Raw genomic sequence first — 24,331 nt, forward strand, 5'->3', positions numbered from 1 at the left:
TTAATGACGATCTTCAAATAAAAAATTTCAAACAGATGCTGAAAAATAAAAGACACAGTGTTGCCGAAGGGAAAATCATATATATATATATATATATATATATATATATATATATATATATATATATATATATATTCCAAAATTTTTTTACAAAGGCACGATAAAACGACCTCAAAATAAATAAAAAAATAGCTAAGTCATCTCCACCTAATCTTCACCAGAGCTCTACTCAGCATCGGAACCTTCGGGACCTTCGAGCTCATATAGCTCATTTGCCTTGGCCTAAGGCCTCTTGGCCTTTTCAATCTCGACCGGCATATCAAATCCCGGGCATGTATCTCGTCTCCTTCTAGGACAACCACTTTACCTACTCAGCCTTTGTTATTAAGCGGACCTCGGCTATTTCCATATCTGTCTTGTATTGGGTCAGCATTTCCTCGACCTCAGAGGAATCAATCAAGGTTGCCTCTAACTTGGATTCAGCACAGTGTATGCCGAGCCGAGGTCGTCCCATTTCGAGACCACTGAATCCAGTTGTGCCCGAAGATCGTCATTTAGCCGAGAGCACTTATCGACCTTATCCTTCGCCACCCGGAACTAGTCCTTGGCAGACGCCAACTCTTCTTTTGTAGCCTCCTTTTCCAAGTCTAGAAGGTTCATTCTGCTCCTCAGCATCTCGGCCGAAGTTTTGAGCTCGTTCATCTCGGCCCGGAGCTAGTCAATCAGGTCTATCTTCTCTTGGACTTGCGAGGTTGCGTCGTTAGTCACTACGCAACCTCTCATTTTTAATCTAAAAAACTTCTCGACCAGTTCGGCATGCTCCGTACGAACAAAGCCTTCTTTTGAGCTTTTTCCAGCTCATCTCGAAGAATAGGGAGACCTTGAGGGCCTCATCTTTTTGCTCACGGAGAACCCTATACATGTCCTTCTGACAGACTTGCTCTTAGAGCTTGAACTTGAGCTGGATGGCTTCCATTCAAGACCGAAGGAAGCTTTCATGGTGGAGCACTAAGCCTAAAAAAATGATAAGATCATGAGGAGATGCTGAAGTTAAATAAGATGCACGAAGGGCAAGGAAGGGGAAACTTTCCCGGTTCAGTGCCTCTTTAAAGAGGCTCGATGTGCCCGCTAGGGGTAATCCATGCGTGACATTTCGTATTCGAGGACGGTGAACCGGCGGTTAGCACGTGTCCGAAGTCAGAACAACACATATGATGGGATATTTCACTGACCCGTCAACTCGGTTGTAGCTTACAGAAGGAGGGACCAGGGTTAATTCACCGCTTCCCATTGCTTCGATACCTTTGCTCTCTGAAAAGCGAAGGGACTATCTGTGTACGAGTAAAATTGGGGACTAATTTGAAATGGAGGGAGTAATTGTTTTACTGTTATGAAATAAAGCAATTCAAAAAAATAAGATAATAATAAAAAAAGTAAAATTAAGAATACATTAATAGACTATTTCTTTTCTCTTTTTTGGTGGAGGTGTGTAGGTTACCCAAGTACACACAAGTATACGTGGTCATCAAGTAATAAAGTGACTCAAAAGTCGGAGGTCGAACCCATAGAGACATAGATTGATCATTAACTAAGAAAACTAAAATGAATTAATTGTCCAAGTATTTAAGAGTGATATTTTTCTATTAATCTACTATTGCGGAAATTGAACAAATAATAACTAAATTATCAAGAATGCAAATGTGTATGATGATATTTTACTTCAGAGGAGATGAAAATTCCAGGGTTGTGGTTGATTTATCAATCCTATTAAGTTCAATAATCACACTCGTTAATCCAGATTATATATCTATGGTTGCTAATTAACGGATCGTTTATATGAATAGCATGTTCCCACAATACTACTCTCCTACCCATAATATATCAATCCTATATTCCTATGGTATTGAGTCTATCATGAACGAATATAATACGATATTTAATTAAGCAAGACTGTTAGGTATATTTCTATCCTAACTGCAAAATCGTTCCCCGAGTCACGGGTTCAGAAACAAGCTTTCTCTAATTCTACTCTAATCTATACACGGCTTTCCCAAGTATAGCATATATAGTAGGGTGAATTGGTAGCTACAACAATTTACAAATTAAAACAAGAATTAAAGAAACAACCACGAGATGATAATCTGAATTAACGAAGATGTAATTAATAAATGTTAATAATCATGTCAACCACAACCCTAGAATGTAGAGTGCTTAGCCACTCATTTTCGTAGTAATAATTTTCCAAGTATTTTGCACAAACAAATTACCAAAAAAGAAGATAAAGGGATGAAGAACTCTACGATTTTCTCCTCCAAAAGTTGTCCACGTGATGTTCTTGCCTCCTATCGCAAAACTCATCTAAAAATGATGTTTAATGACTATTTATATGTTTAGGGAAAAGACCCAAAAGAAATAACCAAGTCCAAACCCAAGTAGGAAACAAAATAGGATTTAAAAATTCGGAACCAGCTCGCTACGACCGTGCCTCGCGACCTCTATAGCGCGCTCTACCTCACTTCAGGCCTTGCCTCACCAGCCCTGTAGCGCGCTTGGCATCTCGTATTGCTAGAACAAATATGAGCTAAAAATCTTGCATCGCATGCTCTATCGCGAGAATTGCATCTCGCTATGACAGCTCCTTTACTGCTTCGTTTTAATTAGCTGATTTGCTGCCTAACTTTGCTTTCCTTCTCATTTCTTTGTTTAATCTTCAAAACTAGTCGAGTATCCAGATGGCTCCTTATGAGGCTTTATATAGTAGGCGGTATCGGTCTCCGGTTGGATGGTTCGAGCAGGGAAAGACTCGGTTGTTGGGTACGGATATAGTATAGGATGCCTTGGACAAGGTCAGGATCATTCAGGATAGGTTTCGTACAACTCAGTCCAGGCAAAAGAGATGTCGACCGTAAGGTTCGTGATTTGGCATTCATGTTCGGTGAGCGGGTATTGCTTTGGGTGTCGCCTATGAAGGGCGTGATAAGATTTGGAAAGAAGGGCAAGCTTAGCCCTAGGTTCATCGGCCCGTTTGAGATTCTTGATCGAATGGGAGATGTGGCTTACAGACTTGCGTTGCCGCCAAGCTTATAAGCCGTGCATCCAGTGTTTCATGTGTCCATGCTTCGGAAGTATCACATCGATCCATCTCAAGTGTTAGATTTCAGTACTATCTAGTTGGACAAGGACTTGTCCTATGAGGAGGAGCCTGTAGCTATTCTAGACCGGCAGGTTCGTCAGTTGATATCGAAGAGTTTCCCTTCCGTTCGTGTTCAATGGAGAGATCAGCCTGCTGAGGCATCGACCTGGGAGTTCGAGTCTGATATGCGGAGCCGTTATCCCCATCTTTTTCCCGACTCAGGTACTTCCTTCTTATGTCCGTTCGACGACGAACGATTATTTTAGAGGTGGAGGATGTGATGACCCGAAATGTCATCACTTGTTTTATAAACAAATTCAGTGTTTTGAGGCCTTAAAACCTCCATTTTACCTCACCTCAATTTGCGTGCATGGTCCGGATGTATATTCGAAAAGCTTTTATGTGAAAATATGAGAAATAGAAATTTTTAGAGTTAAAATTTGATTATGGTTGACTTTGGTCAACATTTTGAGAAAACAGACTCGGATCTGTGTTTCGGTGATCCTGTGAGGTCCACAGTAAAATATAAGACTTGGGCGTATGCTCGGAAATGAATTCTGAGGTCCCAAGCCTTAGAAATCAATTTTTGAAAGAAATTGTTTTGCTGAATTATTTATGAAATAAAGAAAAGAATTCATGTTTGAAACCATTGGTATCGGGCCCGTATTTTGGTTCCGGATCCCGGTACAAACTTGTTAAAGTATTTAAATGATAACTGTGAAATTTGGTAAAAAATGGAATTTATTTGATGTGATTTGGACCTCCGGTTGAAGAGTTATGAACTTTAAGTGTTCTTGATGAAAATGATGAGTTTTGAGGTATAATTCATAATTTTACATGTTATTTTTCACGATTTGATTGCACGAGCAAGTTCGAATGATGTTTTTGGGTTAGTGTACATGTTTGGTTTGGAGCCCCGAGGGCTCGGGTGAGTTTTGGATAGGCCTCAGAGTGAAATTTGGATTTAGGAAGTTGCAGGTTTTTAGCTGGTATGTTGCAGGTCTGCAATCGCAAATGTGCATAACCCATCGCAAATGCGAGAGAAGGCCTGGACAGGGCTGATCGCAAATGCGATCATTTCTTCGCAAATGCGATCATTTCTTCGCAAATGCGAAGAGTCCCAGAAATCCCTCTTGGTCGCAAATGCGACTCCCCCATCGCAAATGCGAGTTCGCAATTGCGAACAGTGGTCGCAAATGCGAGTGTAGCAGGTCCTGAAGAGTTCGCAATTGCGAATCCTGGTCGCAATTGCGACATCTGCGACCTGTAAATTCATAACTTAGCCGAAAATCTTTCATTTTTCAAACCCTTTCAAAACCAAAACACTCTTGGGCGATTTTTCAAAGACAAGTACTCTTCCAAATCGATTGTAAGTCATTTCTAACTTGTTTTTATTAATCTTTAATATCTTTTCTCATGATTTCAACTCAAAATCAAAGGTTTTCATGGGGGAAATTAGGTGTTTTGGGTAGAACTTAGGTTTTTCAAATTTTTGGGATTTGGACCTCGATTTGAGGTCCGATTTCAAAACAAATTGTATATTTGGGTTCATAGGGGAATGGGTAATCGGGTTTTGGTTCAAACCTCGGGTTTTGACCATGTGGGCCCTGAGGTGATTTTTGACTTTTTGGGAAAAACTTTAGAAAACCTATTTTCATGCATTGAAATTGATTCATTTAGCATTTATTGATATAGTTAAGTAACTTATGGATAGATATAAGCAAATTGGTGGTGGAATCAAGAGGTAAAGCAGTAGTTGAGGCTTGAATCGCGTTCGTGGTATCGAGGTAAGTGTTTGGTCTAACCTTATCTTGAGAGATTAGGAGTTGTGTCTTATTTGCTACGTGTTAACTGTGGAGTACGACGTATAGGCATGGTAACGAGTATATATACGTCGGTGTCAAGCATGCCCGCGAGTCTTGTATTGTAATTTTTATTACTCCGTTGTGGTTTATTCGTGCTTCATATGAGAATTATATTAGTGTTCCCTTGCCTAGATGTTGTTGTGATATTATTGTTCCCTTACCGGGATGTTGTTGTAATATTATAGTTCCCTTGCCGGGATGTTGTTATTATATTATTGTTCACTTGCCGGGATATTGTTGTTACATTATTATCCCCATGCCGGGATGTTGTTGTTATACTATTGTTCCATTGCCGAAATTCTTTTATGATTGGTGTTGATAAATGAAATAGGAGCGAGTTGCATGCCTGCAACGGTAATAAATGAAATGGGAGCGGGTTGTACGCCTGCAATAGTAATTCATGAAATGGGAGCGGGTTGCATGCCTGCAACGGTAATACATGAAATGGGAGCGGGTTGCACGCTGCAACGGTAATTTCTGCTCCTGGGAGCGGGTTGCACTCCTGCAACGGTAATATATGAAATGGGACTGGGTTGCACGCCTGCAATGGTATTATATGAAATGGGAGCGGGTTGCACGCCTGCAATGGTACTATATGAAATGGAATCGGGTTGCACGCCTGCAACGGTATTACATGTGTACTTATTTTTCTTATTTCCTTATCTTTTGCTGGTAATTGATTTATGGCGTTCCTTACATTTCTCTACTGTTATTCTGTTGTTATTTGTTACTTTCTGCAGCATGGTTCCCCCGCCCAACTTTAGCTATAATTATCTGCTTTTATTTCTGCTGTATATGATTTAACTGCACAGATTTATTTGGTAGTCTGGTCCTAGCCTCGTCACTACTTTGCTGAGGTTAGGCTAGGCACTTACCAACACATGAGGTCGGTTGTGCTGATACTATACTGATATCAGAGCGATAAAATCCTTAAAAAATGACCATGATTTCAAATTGATGGGACAAACTTGACTATTAGGATTTTTGGTCAAATTATCACGACCCGAATTTTCCGCCATCGGGAGTCGTGATGGTGCCTACTAATGTGAGCTAGGCAAGCCGACTTTTGAACAATTTACCTATTTCCCATTTTAATCCTTTAACAATTTTGAACAATAATTTAAAGACAACGAAAATTATAACAAGCGGAAGAAAAATAATAAAAATACTAAGTATATCCAATATAACGGTTTGAACAAGACTACCCAAAACTGGAGTCACAGCTTCACATATGGTCTAAGAGTACTACAAACAAAGTCTGAAAAATAAATAGTACACTATTTCTGAAATAAGTAAATGAAATAGGCTGAAGAGATAGAGGGAGACGCCAGGGCCTGCGGACGCCTGCAGGACTACATTGGATCTCCATATGGACGGAAGGCAGCCACCCAAGCTAAGGTCCAAAAGCTGCTGCTCCGGGATCTGCACACAGTGCAAAGTGTAGTATCAGTACAACCGACCCCATGTGCTGGTAAGTGCCTAGCCTAACCTCGGTGAAGTAGTGATGAGGCTAGGACCAGACTACAAAATAAACCTATGCATTTAAATCATATACAGCGCTAAAGAAGAACAGTAATATATAGTCAAGTATGGGAAGGGAAAACATGCTGCGGAGAAACATCAATTAAGAATAGAAAGACAGGGGGGTAAATACAAGAAACACCATATCTCAAATATCAGCAAAAAATCAGGAATCAAACCAGTGCACGACATCACCCTTCGTGCTTTTACTCTCGTCCTCACCAAAAGAATCAATATAAATTGCACAGCATCACCTTTCGTGCTTTTACTCTCGTCCTCACTATAAAATCAGTATAATCGGCACGGAATGGTATATCGTGCAGCACGGCATCACCCTTCGTGCTTTACACTCTTCCTCACAAAATCATACACAGCACCACCCTTCGTGCTTTATCACTCTCTCACCAAAACAATACACGACATCACCCTTCGTGCTTTAACGCTCTTCCTCACCTAAACAACAATCACAAACAATAGGCAAGGGAATAAATGAAATTACAATAAGAATCTCGGCAAGGGAACAATGGTTCAACAATCAAGTCCCGGCAAGGGAACAACATCAAAACATCAACATCTTGGCAAGGGAGATAACATTAAAAGTAACAATATCTCGGCATGGGAGGCAACAATAAGATTCTCTTCTCTTTTTCACTTTTACTTCATAACTCACTTCACAACTTGAGCCAGTGCTCTAAAAGGGGTTCAATTACCTCTTATACTTTTACCTTTCATTATACTACTTGAGTCAACGCTAGCTCCTCAATGTTCAAATATCACTATTACTTCCACAAACTTTGCCCAACAATAGAAATCATCATCAAGGCCTGAATAATACAACGAAATCAAGATAATCATGATATAAGACTCATGGTCATGCTTGACACCAACGTATAGATACTCATCACCATGCCTATACGTCGTACTCAACAAATACCACATAGCAAATAGGACTCGGCTCCTAATCCCTCAAGCTAAGGTTAGACCAAACACTTACCTCAATGCCACGAATACAATTCAAGTCCAAACTATCGCTTTACCCCTTGATTCCACCACCAATTCGCTCGTATCTATCCATAAGTTACTTAGTTACATCGATAAATGCTAAATGAATCAATTCTAATGCATGAAAATAAGTTTTCCAAAGTTTTACCCAAAGAGTCAAAAATCGCCCCTGGCCCACATGGTCAAAACCCGAGGTTCGAACCAAAACCCTAATACCCATTCCCCCACGAACCCAAATATATAATTTATTTTGAAATTGGACCTCAAATCGAGGTACAAATCTCCAAAATTTGAAAAACCTAGGTTCTACCCAAAACACCCAATTTCCCCCCATGAAAATCATTGATTTTGAGTTGAAATCATGTGAAAAGATGTTAAGGATTGAAGAAACCTAGTTAGAAATCACTTAAAATCGATTTGGAGAAAAAATTGCCTTTGAAAAATCGCCCTAGAGAGTTTATGTTTTGAGAAGATATGAAAAATGGTTGAAAATGCGTCTAAGTGTAAATTTACAGGTCTCTGATATCGCAATTGCGATCAGGGTTCGCAATTTCGAACCTTTCAGAATTTTGAGACCTTCGCATTTGTAAAAAAAATGTCTCATTTGCGACCAAGTAAATATTCCGGTCTTCTTCGCATTTGCGATAGACCTCTCGCAAATGCGAAGTCACATTTGCGATACAGTAGTCGCATTTGCGACTAAGGTAGTAGCTGGGGGGGGGGGGCATCGCATTTGCGATGGGCACCTCGCATTTGCGAGGTAGTGTTGGCCCGGGCTATTTCGCATTTGCGACTCAGCCCTCACATTTGCGAGCCAGGCTTCGCAAATGCGAAGCTTGCAGATCTGCAATAGAACAGCTGAAACCTGCAATTTTTTCCAAGTCCATATTCCACCCCGTGGCCTATCCAAAACTCACCCGAGCCCTCGGGACTTCAACCCAAACATGCACACCAACCTAAAAACATCATACGAACTTGCCCGTGCATTCAAATCACCAAAATAACATCAACAACTATAAATTTAGCATCAAAATCATGAAATTTCTTAAGAACTTCAAATTTTTCATTTTTTCTCAAATAAGGTCCGATTCATATCATTTCAAGCCCGTTTCTTACCAAATTTCGCAGACTCATCTTGAATCACACATGAAACATGTACCGGGTTTCGGAACCAAAATACAGGCCCAATACCATCAAGTTTTAAACATATTTCATTTCCATAAACTCATAAATATTCCAGAAAATAATTTTCTATAAAAATTCGTTTCTAGGGCTTGGGACCTCGGAATTCGATTCCGGGCATACGCCTAAGTCCCATATTTTTTCACGGACCCTCCGGGACCGTCAAATCAAGGGTCTGGGTATGTTTACCCAAAATGTTGACCGAAGTCAACTTAAATTCATTTTATAGGCAAAATTCATTATTTTTACAGATTTTTCACATATTGGCTTTCCGGCTACGTGCCCGAACTGCGCACACAAATCGAGGTGATGCAGAAAGAGGTTTTTAAGGCCTCGAAACACAGAATTTGTTTTTAAAACAAGTAAGGTCATCACATTCTCCACCTCTAAAACAACCGTTCGTCCTCGAACGGACAGAAGAAGGAAGTACCTGAGTCGGGGAAAAGATGGGGATAACGACTCTACATATTAGACTCGGAATCCCAGGTCGATGCCTCAGTAGGCTGACCTCTCCACTGAACATGAACAGAAGGGAAACTCTTCGATCTCAACTGACGAACCTGCCGGTCTAGAATAACTACCGGCTCCTCCTCATATGACAAGTCCTTGTCCAACTGGACAGTGCTGAAATCTAACACGTGGGATGGATCGTCGTGATACTTCCAAAGCATAGACACATGAAACACTAGATGCACGACTGATAAGCTCGGAGGCAACACAAGTCTGTACGCTACCTCTCCCACTCGATCAGGAATCTCAAACGGGCCAATGAACCTAGGGCTAAGCTTGCCCTTCTTCCTAAATCTCATCACTCCTTTAATAGGCGACACTCAAAGCAATACCCGCTCACCGACCATGAATGCCAAATCACAAACCTTACGGTTGGCATAACTCTTTTGCCTGGACTGAGCTGTACGAAGCCTATCCTGAATGATCCTGACCTTGTCCAAGGCATCCTACACTAGATCCGTACCCAACAACCAAGCCTCTCCCGGCTCAAACCATCCAACCGACGACCGATACCGCCTACCATACAAAGCCTCATAAGGAGCCATCTGGATACTTGACTGGTAGCTATTGTTGTAGGCAAACTCCACTAAAGGCAAAAGTTGATCCCACGAGCCTCCAAAGTCAATGACACAAGCTCGGAGCATATCTTCCAAAATCTGAATGGTCCGCTCGGACTGCCCATCCATCTGAGGATGAAACACTGCGCTCAACTCAACCCGTGTGCCCAATGCTCGCTGAACTGCCCTCCAAAAATGTGAGGTAAACTGCGTGCCTCGATCCGAAATGATAGACACGGGCACACCATGGAGGCGAACAATCCCCCGGATATAGATCTCAGCTAACCTCTAGGAAGAATAGGAGACTGCCACATGAACAAAATGTGCTGACTTGGTCAGCCTATCAACAATAAGTCACACTGCATTGAACTTCCTATGAGTCCGTGGAAGTCCAACAACGAAGTCCATAGTGATACGCTCCCACTTCCACTCAGGAATCTCAATCTTCTGGAACAAACCACCGGGCCTCTGATGCTCGTTCTTAACCTGCTGACAATTCAAACACCGAGCCACATATGCAACAATGTCCTTCTTCATTCTTCTCCACCAATAATGCTGCCGTAGATCCTGATACATCTTCGCGTACCCAGATGAATAAAGTACCGGGAACTATGGGCCTCTTCTAAAATTAACTCCCGGAGCCCATCCACATTAGGTACACAAACTCGACCCTACAACCTCAAAACTTCATCATCTCCTAAGGTAACCTGCTTGGCACCTCCGTGTTGCACCGTGTCTTTGAGGACACACAAATGGGGATCATCATACTGCCGATCTCGGATACGCTCCAATAAAGAAAAACGAGTGACTGTGCAAGCTAACACACGGTTGGGCTCAGAAACATCCAACCTCACGAACTGATTGGCCAAAGCCTAAACATCCAAAGCAAGCGGCCTCTCACCGATCAGAATATAAGCAAGACTGCCCATACTAGCTGACTTCCTACTCAAGGCATCGACCATTACATTAGCCTTTCCGGGATGATATAAGATGGTGATATCATAGTCTTTCAACAGTTCCAACCACCTCCTATGCCTCAAATTTAGCTTCTTATGCTTGAACAAGTACTGTAGACTCTTGTGATCCGTGAACACTTCACATGCCACGCCGTACAGATAATGCCTCCAAATCTTCAATGCATGAACAATGGCTGCTAATTCCAAATCATGAACTGGATAGTTCTTCTCATGAATATTCAACTGCCGCGAAGCATAGGCAATGACCTTTCCATCCTGCATCAACACTACACCAAGTTCGATACGAGATGCATCACAATAAACTATATAAGGCCCTGAACTTGTGGGCAAAACCAACACCGATGCCGTAGTCAAAGCTGTCTTGAGCTTCTGAAAGCTCGCCTCACACTCATCTGACAATCTGAATTGGGCACCCTTTTGGGTCAACCTGGTCATTGGGGCTGCAATAGATGAAAACCCCTCCACACACTGATGATAGTAGCCTGCCAATCCCAAGAAATTCCAGATCTCTGTAGTTGATGCTGGTCTAGGCCAGTTCTTGACTGCCTCAATCTTCTTCGGATCAACCTGAATACCCTCTGCTGATACAACATGACCCAGGAATGCAACTGAACTCAACCACGACTCACACTTCGAAAACTTAGCATAAAACTGACTATCCCTCAAGGTCTGAAGAACTACTCTAAGATGCTGCTCATGCTCCTCCCGGCTGCGGGAATAGATCAAAATATCATCAATGAAGATTATCACAAACGAGTCCAAGTAAGGCCTCAGTTCATCAAATCCATAAAATTTGCTGGGGCATTTGTCAACCCGAATGACATCACCAAGAACTCATAATGCCCGTACTGAGTGCGGAAAGCTGTCTTAGGGACATCGGATGCCCTAATCCTCAATTGATGGTAGCTAGATCTCAAGTCAATCTATGAAAATACCTTGGCAACCTGAAGCTGATCAAACAAATCATCAATCCTTGGCAATGGATACTTATTCTTAATTGTAACCTTGTTCAACTGCCGGTAATCAATACACATTCTCATCGATCCGTCCTTCTTCTTAACAAACAAATACCAGCGTACCCCAAGGCGAGACACTAGGTCTAATGAAGCCTTTTTCAAGAAAGTCTTGCAACTGCTCCTTCAACTCTTTCAATTCAGGTGGGGCCATACGATACGACGAGATAGAAATGGGCTGAGTGCCCGGAGCCAAATCAATGCCAAAGTCAATATCCCTGTCGGGTGGCATACCTGGTAGGTGAAAGAAATACCTCAGGAAACTCACGAGCAACAAGCACGGAATCAATTGAAGGAACCTCAGCACTAAAATCACGAACATAGGCCAAATAGGCCAAACACCCTTTCTCGATCATACACCGAGCCTTCATATATGAGATAACACTATGGGTAGAATGACCAAGAGTCTCTCTCCACTCGAAATGGGGTAAACCCGGCAAGGCTAAGGTCAAGGTCTTGGCGTGATAGTCCAAGATAGCGTGGTAAGGTGATAACCAGTCCATCCCCAATATGATATCGAAATCAACCATGTCCAGAAGAAGCAAATCTACATGAGTCTCAAGACCCCCAATCACAACTATACAAGAATGATGGACTCGATCTACCAGAATAGAATCACTCACCTGTGTAGACACATAAACAAGAGCACTTAGAGAATCACTAGGCATGACCAGATACGGTGCAAAATAAGATGACACATAGGAGTATGTAGATCCTGGATCAAATAAAACTGAAGCATCTCTTCTACAAACCAGAACAATACCTATGATAACTACATCGGAAGCCTTAGCCTCGCGCCTGGTTGGAAGAGCATAACATCAGGGCTGGGCCCCACCACCCTGAACTACATCTCTAGGATGGCTTGCTGCTGGCTGGCCTCCATTTCTAGCAGCCTAAGCTCCACCTCTAATACCTCTACCTCTACCTTTAGCACCTCTACCCCCACCTCTAACTAGCTAGGCGGGCTGTGGAACACTCGGTGCCTGAACTATGGAACAGGAACCCTGATGGTGAGAGCTGTTCGGTGCTCAAGGGAAAAACCTAGCAATGTGACCCATATCAACACAAGTATAACAGGCCCTTGGCTGCTGAGACTGCTGACCCTGATGACCTGAATGACCACCCCGAAAACTCTGGAGCGGTGGTGCACTAATAGGAGCTGGTGGTGCACTGTAGGATTGTTGATCAGAATACTCATATGAGAACCACGGCCACCTGAAGCACCGTGAGAAACCTGAAGTGCTGACTGAAAAGGCCTAGGAGGATGGCCTCTACCATTCTAATCCTTACCTCCAGACGAGGTACCACTGAATCTGCCTGAATGACGAGGCTTCTTGTCAGACCCCTGACTACCTCCTTGCGATAGAACCATCTCAACTCTCCTGGCCAGATTGGCCGCCTCCTGAAAAGAAATCTCACTCCCCGTTTCCTTGGCTATTTGAAGTCGAATAGGCTGGATAAGTCCCTCAATGAACCTCTTTACCCTCTCTCTCTCTCGGTGGGAAGTATGATAAGAGCATGACAGGCTAAGTCAATAAATCTGGTCTCATACAAAGTAACCGTCATAGAACCCTACTGGAGACGCTCAAACTGCCTCCGATAGATCTCTCTTTGAGTGATAGGGAGAAACTTCTCCAGAAATAGCTGAGTAAACTACTCCCAAGTTAAAGCTGGTGATCCAGCTGGTCTATCCAGGCAATAATCTCTCCACCAAGTCTTAGCGGATCCAGACAAGCGAAAAGTAGCAAAATCGACCTTATTGGTCTGCACTATCCCCATGTTCCTGAGAACCTCATGACAATTGTCTATATAATCCTAGGGATCCTCAGAAGATGCACCGCTGAAAGTAGTAGTGAAGATCTTGGTGAACCTGTCCAACCTCCACAAAGCATCGGCATACACAACTGCTCCATCACCGGTCTGAGCTACCATACGTGGCTAAACTGTTCTAACTAGTTGAACGGCTGGAGTTTGAAACTGGGGAGCCACCTGCTCCGGAGTGCGAGTAGCAGGAGTCTAAGCTCCTCTTCCAGCCTGAAAGACGACTGGGGCTACAGGAAGCAAGCCTGCCCGGGTGACACTTTCCATAAGGCCCACTAGACGGACCAGAGCATCCTGGAGTACTAGGGTAGCAATGAACCCCTTTGGAACCTGAGCTGGGCCCACCGGATCTGTCGGGGCCGGAACCTCATCATCAAAGTCAACCTGAGGCTCCGCCGCTGGTGCTGCTGCTCTGGGCTGAGCTTTGCCCCTACCTTAGCCTCTAGCACGGCCTTGGGCTCGCCCTCTTCCCCTTGTGGGAGCTGCTGCTGGGGGCTCGAGCTGCTGGTCAATGGATGAGGAAGCGCGTGTTCTCGCCATCTGCGAAAGAACAGAGTAAAAGTTCAATTAGCATTGAGAAACCAAACCGCACGACAGGAACGAATAAATGTGAAGTTTTTCCTAACTCTGTAGCCTTTGGGGGATAAATACAGACGTCTCTGTACCGATCCCTCAGACTCTACTAAGCTTGTATGTGAACTGTGAGACCCATGTAACCTAGAGCTCTGATACCAACTTGTCACGACCCGGCTTTTTCTCCCTCAGGAGTCATGATGGTGCCTACTAATGTGAGCTACGCAAGCCGACTTTGGAACAATTTACCTATTTCCCATTTTAATCCTTTAACAATTTTGAATAATAATTTAAAGACATAGAAAATTATAACAAGCGGAAGAAAAATAATAAAAATACTAAGTATATCCAATATAACTGTTTGAACAAGACTACCCAGAACTGGAGTCACAGCTTCACAGATGGTCTAAGAGTACTACAAACAAAGTTTGAAAGATAAATAGTACAATGTTTCAGAAATAAGTAAATGAAACAGGCTGAAGAGATAGAGGGAGACGCCAGGGCCTGCGGACTACCTTGGATCTCCGTATGGACTGAAGGCAACCACCCAAGCTAAGGTCCAAAAGCTGCTGCTCCGGGATCTGCACATAGTGCAGAGTGTAGTATCAGCACAACCAACCCCATGTGCTGGTAAGTGCCTAGCCTAACCTCAGCGAAGTAGTGACAAGACCAAGACCAGACTTCCAAATAAGCCTATGCATTTAAATCATATACAACAAAAAGAAGAACAGTAATATACAGTCAAGTATGCGAAATGGAAACATGCTGCGGGGAAACATCAATTAAGAATAGAAAAACAGGGGTAAATACAAGAAATACCATATCTCAAATATCAGCAAAAAATCAGGAATCAAACCAGTGCACGGCATCACCCTTCGTGCTTTTACTCTCGTCCTCACCAAAAGAATCAATATAAATTGCACGACGTCACCCTTCGTGCTTTACACTCTTCCTCACAAAATCATACACGGCATCACCCTTCGTGCTTTATCACTCTCTCACCAAAACAATACACGACATCACCCTTCGTGCTTTAACGCTCTTCCTCACCCAAACAACAATCACAAACAATAGGGCAAGAGAATAAATGAAATTACAATAAGAATCCCGGCAAGGGAACAATGGTTCAACAATCAAGTCCCGACAAGGTAACAACATCAAAACATCAACATCTCGGCAAGGGAGATAGCATTAAAAGCAACAATATCCCGGCAAGGGAGGCAACAATAAGATTCTCTTCTCTTTTTCATTTTTACTTCATAACAACTTGAGCCAGTGCTCTAAAAGGGGTTCAATTACCTCTTATACTTTTACCTTTCGTTATACAACTTGCGCCAACGCTCTTCAATGTTCAGATATCACTATTACTTCCACAAACTTTGCCCAACAATAGAAATCATCATCAAGGCATGAATAATACAACAAAATCAAGATAATCATGATATAAGACTCACGGGCATGCTTGGCACCAATGTATAGATACTCGTCACCATGCCTATACGTCGTACTCAACAAATACCACATAGCAAATAGGAATCGACTCCTAATCCCTCAAGCTAAAGTTAGACCAAACACTTACCTCGATGCCATGAACAGAATTTAAGTCCCAACTATCACTTTACCCCTTGATTCCACCACCAATTTGCTCGTATCTAGCCACAAGTTACTTAATTACATCAATAAATGCAAAATGAATCAATTCTAATGCATGAAAATAAATTTTCCAAAGGTTTACCCAAAGAGTCAAAAATCGCCCCCGGGCCCACATGGTCAAAACTCGAAGTTCGAATCAAAACCCGATTACCCATCCCCCCATGAACCCAAATATATAATTTGTTTTGAAATCGGACCTCAAATCGAGGTCCAAATCTCCAAAATTTGAAAAACCTAGGTTCTACCCAAAACACCCAATTTCCCCCATGAAAATCATTGATTTTGAGTTGAAATCATGTGAAAAGATGTTAAGGACTGAAGAAAACTAGTTAGAAATCACTTACAATCGATTTGGAGAAGAAATTGCCTTCGAAAAATCGCCCTTGAGAGTTTATGCTTTGAGAAGATATGAAAAATGGTTGAAAATGCGTCTAAGTGTGAATTTACAGGTCTCTGATATCACAATTGCGACCAGGGTTTGCAATTGCGAACCCTTCAGAATTTTGAGACCTTCGCATTTGCAAACAAAATGTCGCATTTGCGACCAAGTATATTTTCTGGTCTTCTTCGCATTTGCGATTGACCTCTCGCAAATGCGAAGTCGCATTTGAGATACATCAGTCGCATTTGAGATATAGCAGTCGCATTTGCGACTAAGGCAGTAACGTGGGGGACATCGCATTTGCGATGGGCACCTCGCATTTGCGAGGTAGTGCTGGCCTGGGCTATTTCGCATTTGCGACTCAACCCTCGCATTTGCGAGCCATGCTTCGCAAATGCGAAGCCTGCAGGCCTGTAATAGAACATCTGAAACTTGCAATTTTTTCCAAGTCCAAATTCTACCCTGTGGCTTATCGAAAACTCACCCGAGCCCTCGGGACTCCAACCCAAACATGCATACGGATTTGCTCGTGCATTCAAATTGCCAAAATAACATCAACAACTATAAATTTAGCATCAAAATCATGAAATTTCTTAAGAACTTCAAATTTTCCAATTTTTCTCAAATAAGGTCCGATTCATATCATTTCAAGCCCGTTTCTTACCAAATTTCACAGACTCACCTTAAGTCACATATAAGACCTGTACCGGGCTCCGGAACTAAAATACGAGCCCAATACTATCAAGTTTTAAATACATTTAATTTCCAAAAACTCATAAATATTCCAGAAAATAATTTTCTATAAAAATTCATTTCTCGGGATTGGGACCTCGGAATTCGATTCCGGATATACGTCCAAGTCCCATATTTTTATCACGGGTTCGGGTCCGTTTATGTCCCGACCCAGATTTTCCACCCTCGGAAGTCGTGATGGCGCCTACTAATATGAGCTAGGCAAGCCAATACTTTAAACTAATCATTTCATTTTCCATTTATTTCTTTTTAACAAACATAAAGCGATGATGTATAAACAGCGGAAATTTAGTTTAAGCGGAAGAAAATAATAAAATATCTGAAATCTGTATCTATTACAACTGCTTAAGCGTTAATCACCCAAAACCTGGTGTCACAGTACCACAGACGGTCTAAGACTGCTAAATACAAGGTCTAAAAATAAAAGACACACTGTTTCTAAAGCAAAAGAGATGAAAGAGGAAATAAAAGATAGAGGAGATGCCAGGGCCTGCGGACGCCTGCAAGTCTACCTTGGATCTCTGCGTGGACTGAAGGTAGCCTCCAACTACGGTCCAAGAGCTACTCCGGGATCTGCACATAGTGTAGAGTGTAGTATCAGCACAACCGACCCCATGTGCTGGTAAGTGTCTAGCCTAACCTCGGTGAAGTAGTGACGAGGCTAGGACCAGACTACCAAATAAACCTGTGCAATTCAAATATATACAACGGAAAAGAAATACAGAAATAAACAGTCAAGTATGGGAGGGGTAGCATACTGCGGGGGAAGATATCAATTCCAAATAGAAATACAACAAGTAAATGAAAGAAATAATATAACTGGGATATCATCAAGGAATCAGAATCAATAAATGCACGACATCGCCCTTCGTGCTTTTACTTTCGTCCTCACCAAAGCAATCAAGTAACAAAAATGTGCACGACATCATCCTTCGTGCTTTTACTCTCTTTCCTCACCATATAATCAATATAATCGGCACAGAATGTTACATCGTGCGGCACGACATCACCCTTTGTGCTTTACACTCTTTCCTCACAAATCATACACGGCATCACCCTTCGTGCTTTAACACTCTTTCCTCACAAAAAAACAATACACAACATCACCCTTCGTGCTTTAACACTCTTTCCTCACAAAAAACAATACACGGCATCACCCTTCGTGCTTTAACGCTCTTCCTCACCCAATCAACAATCACAAACTAGAGGGAAAGGGAATAAATGAAATTACAATAAAAATCCCGGCAAGGGAACAATGGTTCAACAATTAAGTCCCGACAAGGGAACAACATCAATAACGTCAACATTCCGGCAAGGGAGATAACAAATAAAGCAACAATATCTCGGCAAGGGAGCAACATAATGATCTCTTCTCTTTCTCACTTTCACTTCACAATTCGCGTCACTACTCGAGCCAATGCTCTAGAGGTTCAATTATCACTTATACTTTCACTTCTCTTAATACGACTTGAGCCAACGCTCCTCAAAGTTCAAGTGTCACAATTACTTCCACAAATTTTACACAACAAATAGAAACCATCACCAAGGCATAAAAGATATAATGAATTCATGATAATCACAATATAAGACTCACATGCATGCTAGACACCAACATATAGATACTCATCACCATGCCTATACGTCGTACTCAACAATTATCACATAGCAAATAAGACTCGACTCTTAATCCCTCAAGCTAAGGTTAGACCAAACACTTACCTCGATGCCAAGAACACAATTCATGTTTCAATTATAGCTTTACTCCTTGATTCCACCACCAATTCGTTCGTATCTAGTCACAAGTTACTTAATTACATCAATAAACGCTAAATGAATCAACCCAATGCATGAAAATGAGTTTTCCAAAGTTTTACCCAAAAAGTAAAAATTTCCCCCAGGCCCACATGGTCAAAACCCGAGGTTCGAACCAAAACTCGATTACCCATTCCCCTACGAACCCAAATATATATACTTTGTTTTGAAATCGGACCTCAAATCGAGGTTCAAATCCCCAATTTTTGAAAAACCTAGGTTCTACCCAAAACACCCAATTTCCCCCATGAAAATTATTGATTTTGAGTTGAAATCATGTTAGAAGAAGTTAAGGATTGAAGAAAACTAGTTAAAAATGACTTACAATTGATTTGGAGAAGAAGAAGCCTTTGATAAATCGCCCTAGCGTGTTTATGTTTTGAGAGGATATGAAAATGGGTTAAAAATTCGTCGAAGTATAAAAGTTGCAGGTTGCAGATGTGGGAATTGTGAACAGGGGTTTGCAATTGCGAACCCCGACCTCTGCTAAGTTTTGAATTGTGAGGGGGGGGGGGGCTCGCATTTGTGAGCTGGGAATGGCGAACCAAGCATCGCATTTGCGATCACAGGCCAAATTGGGAAGTTTCGCATTTGCGAAGATAGTCTCGCGTTTGCGAGATTGAGCTGGCCTAGGCTTCTTTCGCAATTGCGACAAGCCGCTCGCATTTGCGAGCCAGGCTTCGCAAATTGCGAAGCCTGCAGGCCTGCTATGCATAGCTGAAAAATCTTCAATTTTCTAAGTCCAAATTACACCCCGTGACCTATCCAAAACTCACCAGAGCCCTCGAGGCTCCAAACCAAATATGCACACCAGCCTAAAAATATCATATGGACTCGCTCGTGCATTCAAATCACTAAAATAACATCAACAACTATGAATTTAGCATCAAAATCATGAAATTTTCTCAAAACTTTCAAGTTTCCAATTTTCTAAAAAATGATCCGACTCATGTCGTTTCAAGTCCGTTCCTTACCAAACTTCACAGAATTATCTTAAATCACCTATAAGACCTGTACCGGGCGGCGGAACCAAAATATGGGCCCGATACTATCAAGTTCTAATCATAATTCATTTTCCAAATCTGATAAATAATTTCAGAAAATAATTTCCTTTAAAAAATTCAATTCTCGGGATTGGGACCTCGGAATTCGATTCCGGGCATACGCCCAAATCCTATATTTTCCTACGGACCCTTCGGGACTGTCAAATCACGGGTCCGGGTCCATTTACCCAAAATGTTGATCGAAGTCAAATTAATTCATTTTATAGACAAAATTTATCATTTTTCATAGATTTTCACATAATAGCTTTTCGGCTACGCACCGGACTGCGCACGCAAATCGAGGTAATTCTAAAAGAGGTTTTAAGGCCTCAGAACGCAAAATTCATTTTAAAAACAAGTGATAACCTTTTGGGTCATCACAGTTTACCCAAAATGTTGACCGAAGTCAACTTAAATTCATTTTATAGGCAAAATTCATCATTTTCACAGATTTTTCACATATTGGCTTTCTGGATACACGCCCGGACTGCGCACATAAATCGAGGTGATATAGAAAGAGGTTTTTAAGCCTCAGAATACAGAATTTATTTTTAAAACAAGTGATGACCTCTTGGGTTATCACATTCCTCCTATCACTTCTCTTTCTATATTTACTTACTCAGAGACAGATTTGTGTTATTTCATTCAAACCTAATTTGTAGCATTCTTAGATAGTTGGTGACTTGTGACACCAAATTTTGGGTAGTATTGTACTTCAAATTATGTAGCAGTGTTTGATTAAATTATTAAGTTTTCGTCTTCCGCATTTCCGGTTATTTAATTTATTCCGCTGTTTAATCACTTATTATTTACTACTACTTGAACTCTTATTTGGTGTGTTAATATCTCTTAAAAACTATTTCTTTCTTAAAATTTTAGTTTCTAAAACATTATTTTTCAATAATAATTATTTTTATAATAATGTAATTGAAAATATTATTCTTAATTCAAAACTCATTTTAGTTGGCTATCTAAAAATATAAAAATTCTTTAGCTAGTGAATGTTTTTACTCCATTTTGATATTTGATATTAACCATGTTAAATATCCGAGTTATTTGAATTATATATAAATAACTTTAACATTTAAACCTTCTAAATAATTATAGATAATCGTTAGATATTAATTAAGAAATACTACATGAAAAAAGACTAATATTTTTTCAATTCTCGTAGTGATAATTTATTTTTGCACTATTCTCATAGGTGTCATTGGAACCTAAAAATAGCCACAAAGTGAAATAATAACTCATATTTATGGCAAAGCACAAAGGTTGACACGATATAAACGATTCTTTGATTACGACATGACTCTTATACTATGACTTGAACTCTTATTTGGTATAATTTTATCTTTCAAAAAATATTTCTATTTTGAAATTTAAATTTCTAAAACTTTATATATATATTATAATAATGATTATATTTATAATGATGCAAGTAAAGATATTATCCTTAATTTAAAACTCACTTTAATCGGCTATCTAAAAATTTAAATGATTCTTTGGCCGAATTTTTTCCATTATGACTCCACTTAAAGTTTATCGATATCTCTAGCTCCAAAATTTGAATTTTTAATACCCTATATATACAAAAAAATTGTTCTTTGAATCATTAAATGTTAAATTAGTTGATTATTATTATAAAACATTGCATATATTATCTTAAAATTGTCAAGTAGTTTATTTTACAACACCATACTTGGCTTAACCTCAATGCAAACTACTCAAATTGCATTCCAATTCAAATTCGAACATCATATCAGTTTGTTAGTAATAGTGATTTTTTAAAAATAACACATAATGTAAATTAAAAAAAATATTCGAAGATATCCTTATCTTATAATCTATGCATTTGAGTTGAAAAAAATATATTTGAAATCGATGAGATTAACTTTCAAATTTTTATACTCAACAAAGATGAAACATAAGAAGAAATTTGTTGTCATCTTTTATTTCTTGTTTTTGGATCTTTCTAACATTTTTTTCAATATTTATTTTCTTTTATCTTATTTTTATGTCATTATTTCTTTTGTTACAAAAAATTAATTTATTTCACTATAAAAGGATAAGTTTTAATAAAAAATTTCTACATATAAACTTTAATTATATATTTAGTCTTTGGTTGAAATTATTTCATATTTTTCTTTTGGCTTTATCTAATCAGCCTAAATAGGTGCTCGCTCGACCACTTAAATTAAAAAAATTGAAAAATGTGTAATTTATATATAATCCATATATAATATGTATATAATCGTATAGTTGTCGGTATATCATCTATTTATATTAGCTATAAAAAGTAAACAATAAATATTGTCGGATATTATGTAAATATTCCATAAAATTTTAGTTTTTTGAGTTTACCCATGATATAACTTCGATTATAATAATTTTAAAACTCTCTATTAATGTTCACAAATATCTTATCTTTTTATTATCTTTGAATCAAAAACGTAAAGAGCTTTTTCGAAATAATTTATTTACATTTAAAAAAAAATTCACGACATACCAATTTTTTCTTTATATATACTCTTTGTTACACATAACAGTCGCTATAGAAACTATCAATTTGTCACGACCCGAATTTTCCACTCTCGGGTGTCGTGATGACGCCTACTAATGTGAGCTAGGCAAGCCAATCCTTTAAACTAATTACTCCATTATCCAGTTAATTCTTTTTAACAGATATAAAGCGATAACGTATAAACAACGAAATATTTAATTAAGCGGAAGAAAAATAATAAAATTTCTAATTTTGTAGCTATTACAACTACTTAAGCCGTAATCACCCAAAACTTGGTGTCACAGACGGTCTAAGACTGCTAAATACAAGGTCCGAGAATAAAAGACACACTGTTTCTGAAGCAAAAAGATGAAATAGAAAATAAAAGATAGAGGAGATGCCAAGGCCTGCGGATGCCTGCAGGTCTACCTTGGATCTCCGCATGGACTGAAGGTAGCCTCCAACTACGGTCCAAGAGCTGCTCCGGGATCTGCACATAGTGCAGAGTGTAGTATCAACACAACCGACCCCATGTGCTGGTAAGTGTCTAGCCTAACCTTGGCGAAGTAGTGACGAGGCTAGGACCAGACCACCAAATAAACCTGTGCAGTTATATGATATACATCCGAAAGTAAAGCAAGATTAAACAAGTAAAGATGGAAGGGGGAAACATGCTTCTGGGAATAACAGGTAAAACAGAATATCAAGAGAACTATAAAGGAATAAAAATCCAACCACTAACAAGAATAAAGAAAACAAAGGCAGATTTCACTTTCTTTTCACATCTTGTTGCAGGCGGGCAACCCGATCTCATTTCCTGTATCTCGTAGCAGGCGTGCCACCCGCTCTCATTTCATGTATCTCGTGGAAGGTGTGCCACTCGCTCCCATTGCATTATATCTTGTGGTAGGCGTGCCACCCGCTCCCATTTCATTATATCTTGTGGTAGACGTACCACCCGCTCCCATTTTATTATATCTTGTGGTAGGCATGCAACCCACTCCCATTTCATTATATCTTGTGATAGGCATACCACCCGCTCCCAGTTACAAGCCAACAATAATCACAAGGAATCCCGGCAAGGGAACAGGAGCAATATAACAACTTTCCGGCAAGGGAACAATGATATTTACTTGGTCGCAAATGAGACATCGCAATATAACAAAAATTAATGATTGGTCGCAAACTAATTACTCCATTATCCAATTAATTCTTTTTAACAGACACAAAGCGATAACGTATAAACATCGGAATATTTATTTAAGCGGAAGAAAAATAATAAAATATCTGATTCTGTAGCTATTACAACTACTTAAGCCTTAATCACCCAAAACCTGGTGTCACAGTGTCATAGACGTCTAAGACTGCTAAATACAAGGTCCGAGAATAAAAGACACATTGTTTCTGAAGTAAAAAGATGAAACAGGAAATAAAAGATAGAGGAGATGCCAGGGCCTACCGACACCTGCATGTCTACCTTGGATCTCTACGTGGACTGAAGGTGGCCTCCAACTACGGTCCAAGAGCTGTGCTGAGATCTGCACATAGTGCAGAGTGTAGTATCAGCACAACCAACCCCATGTGCTGGTAAGTGTCTAGCCTAACCTCGGCAAAGTAGTGACGAGGCTAGGACCAGTCCACCAAATAAACCTGTGCAGTATATAATATATAGCGAAAAATAAAGCAGGAATAAATAAGTAAAGATGGGAGGGGGAAACATGCTTCGGGGAATAACAGGTAAAATAGAATATCAAGAGAACTATAAAGGAATCAAAATCCAACCACTAACAAGAATAAGGAAAACAAAGGCAGATTTCACTTTCTTTTCACATCTTGTTGCAGGCGTGCAACCCGATCCCATTTCCTGTATCTCGTGGCAGGCGTGCCACCCGCTCCCACTTTATGTATCTCATGGCAGGCGTGCCACCCGCTCCCATTTTATTTATCTTGTGGTAGGTGTACCACCCGCTCCCATTTTATTATATCTTGTGGTAGGCGTACCACCCGCTCCCATTTTATTATATCTTGTGGTAA

The sequence above is a fragment of the Nicotiana tabacum genome, chromosome 1 (assembly GCF_000715075.1).
Source record: "Nicotiana tabacum cultivar K326 chromosome 1, ASM71507v2, whole genome shotgun sequence".
Lineage (NCBI taxonomy): Eukaryota > Viridiplantae > Streptophyta > Magnoliopsida > Solanales > Solanaceae > Nicotiana > Nicotiana tabacum.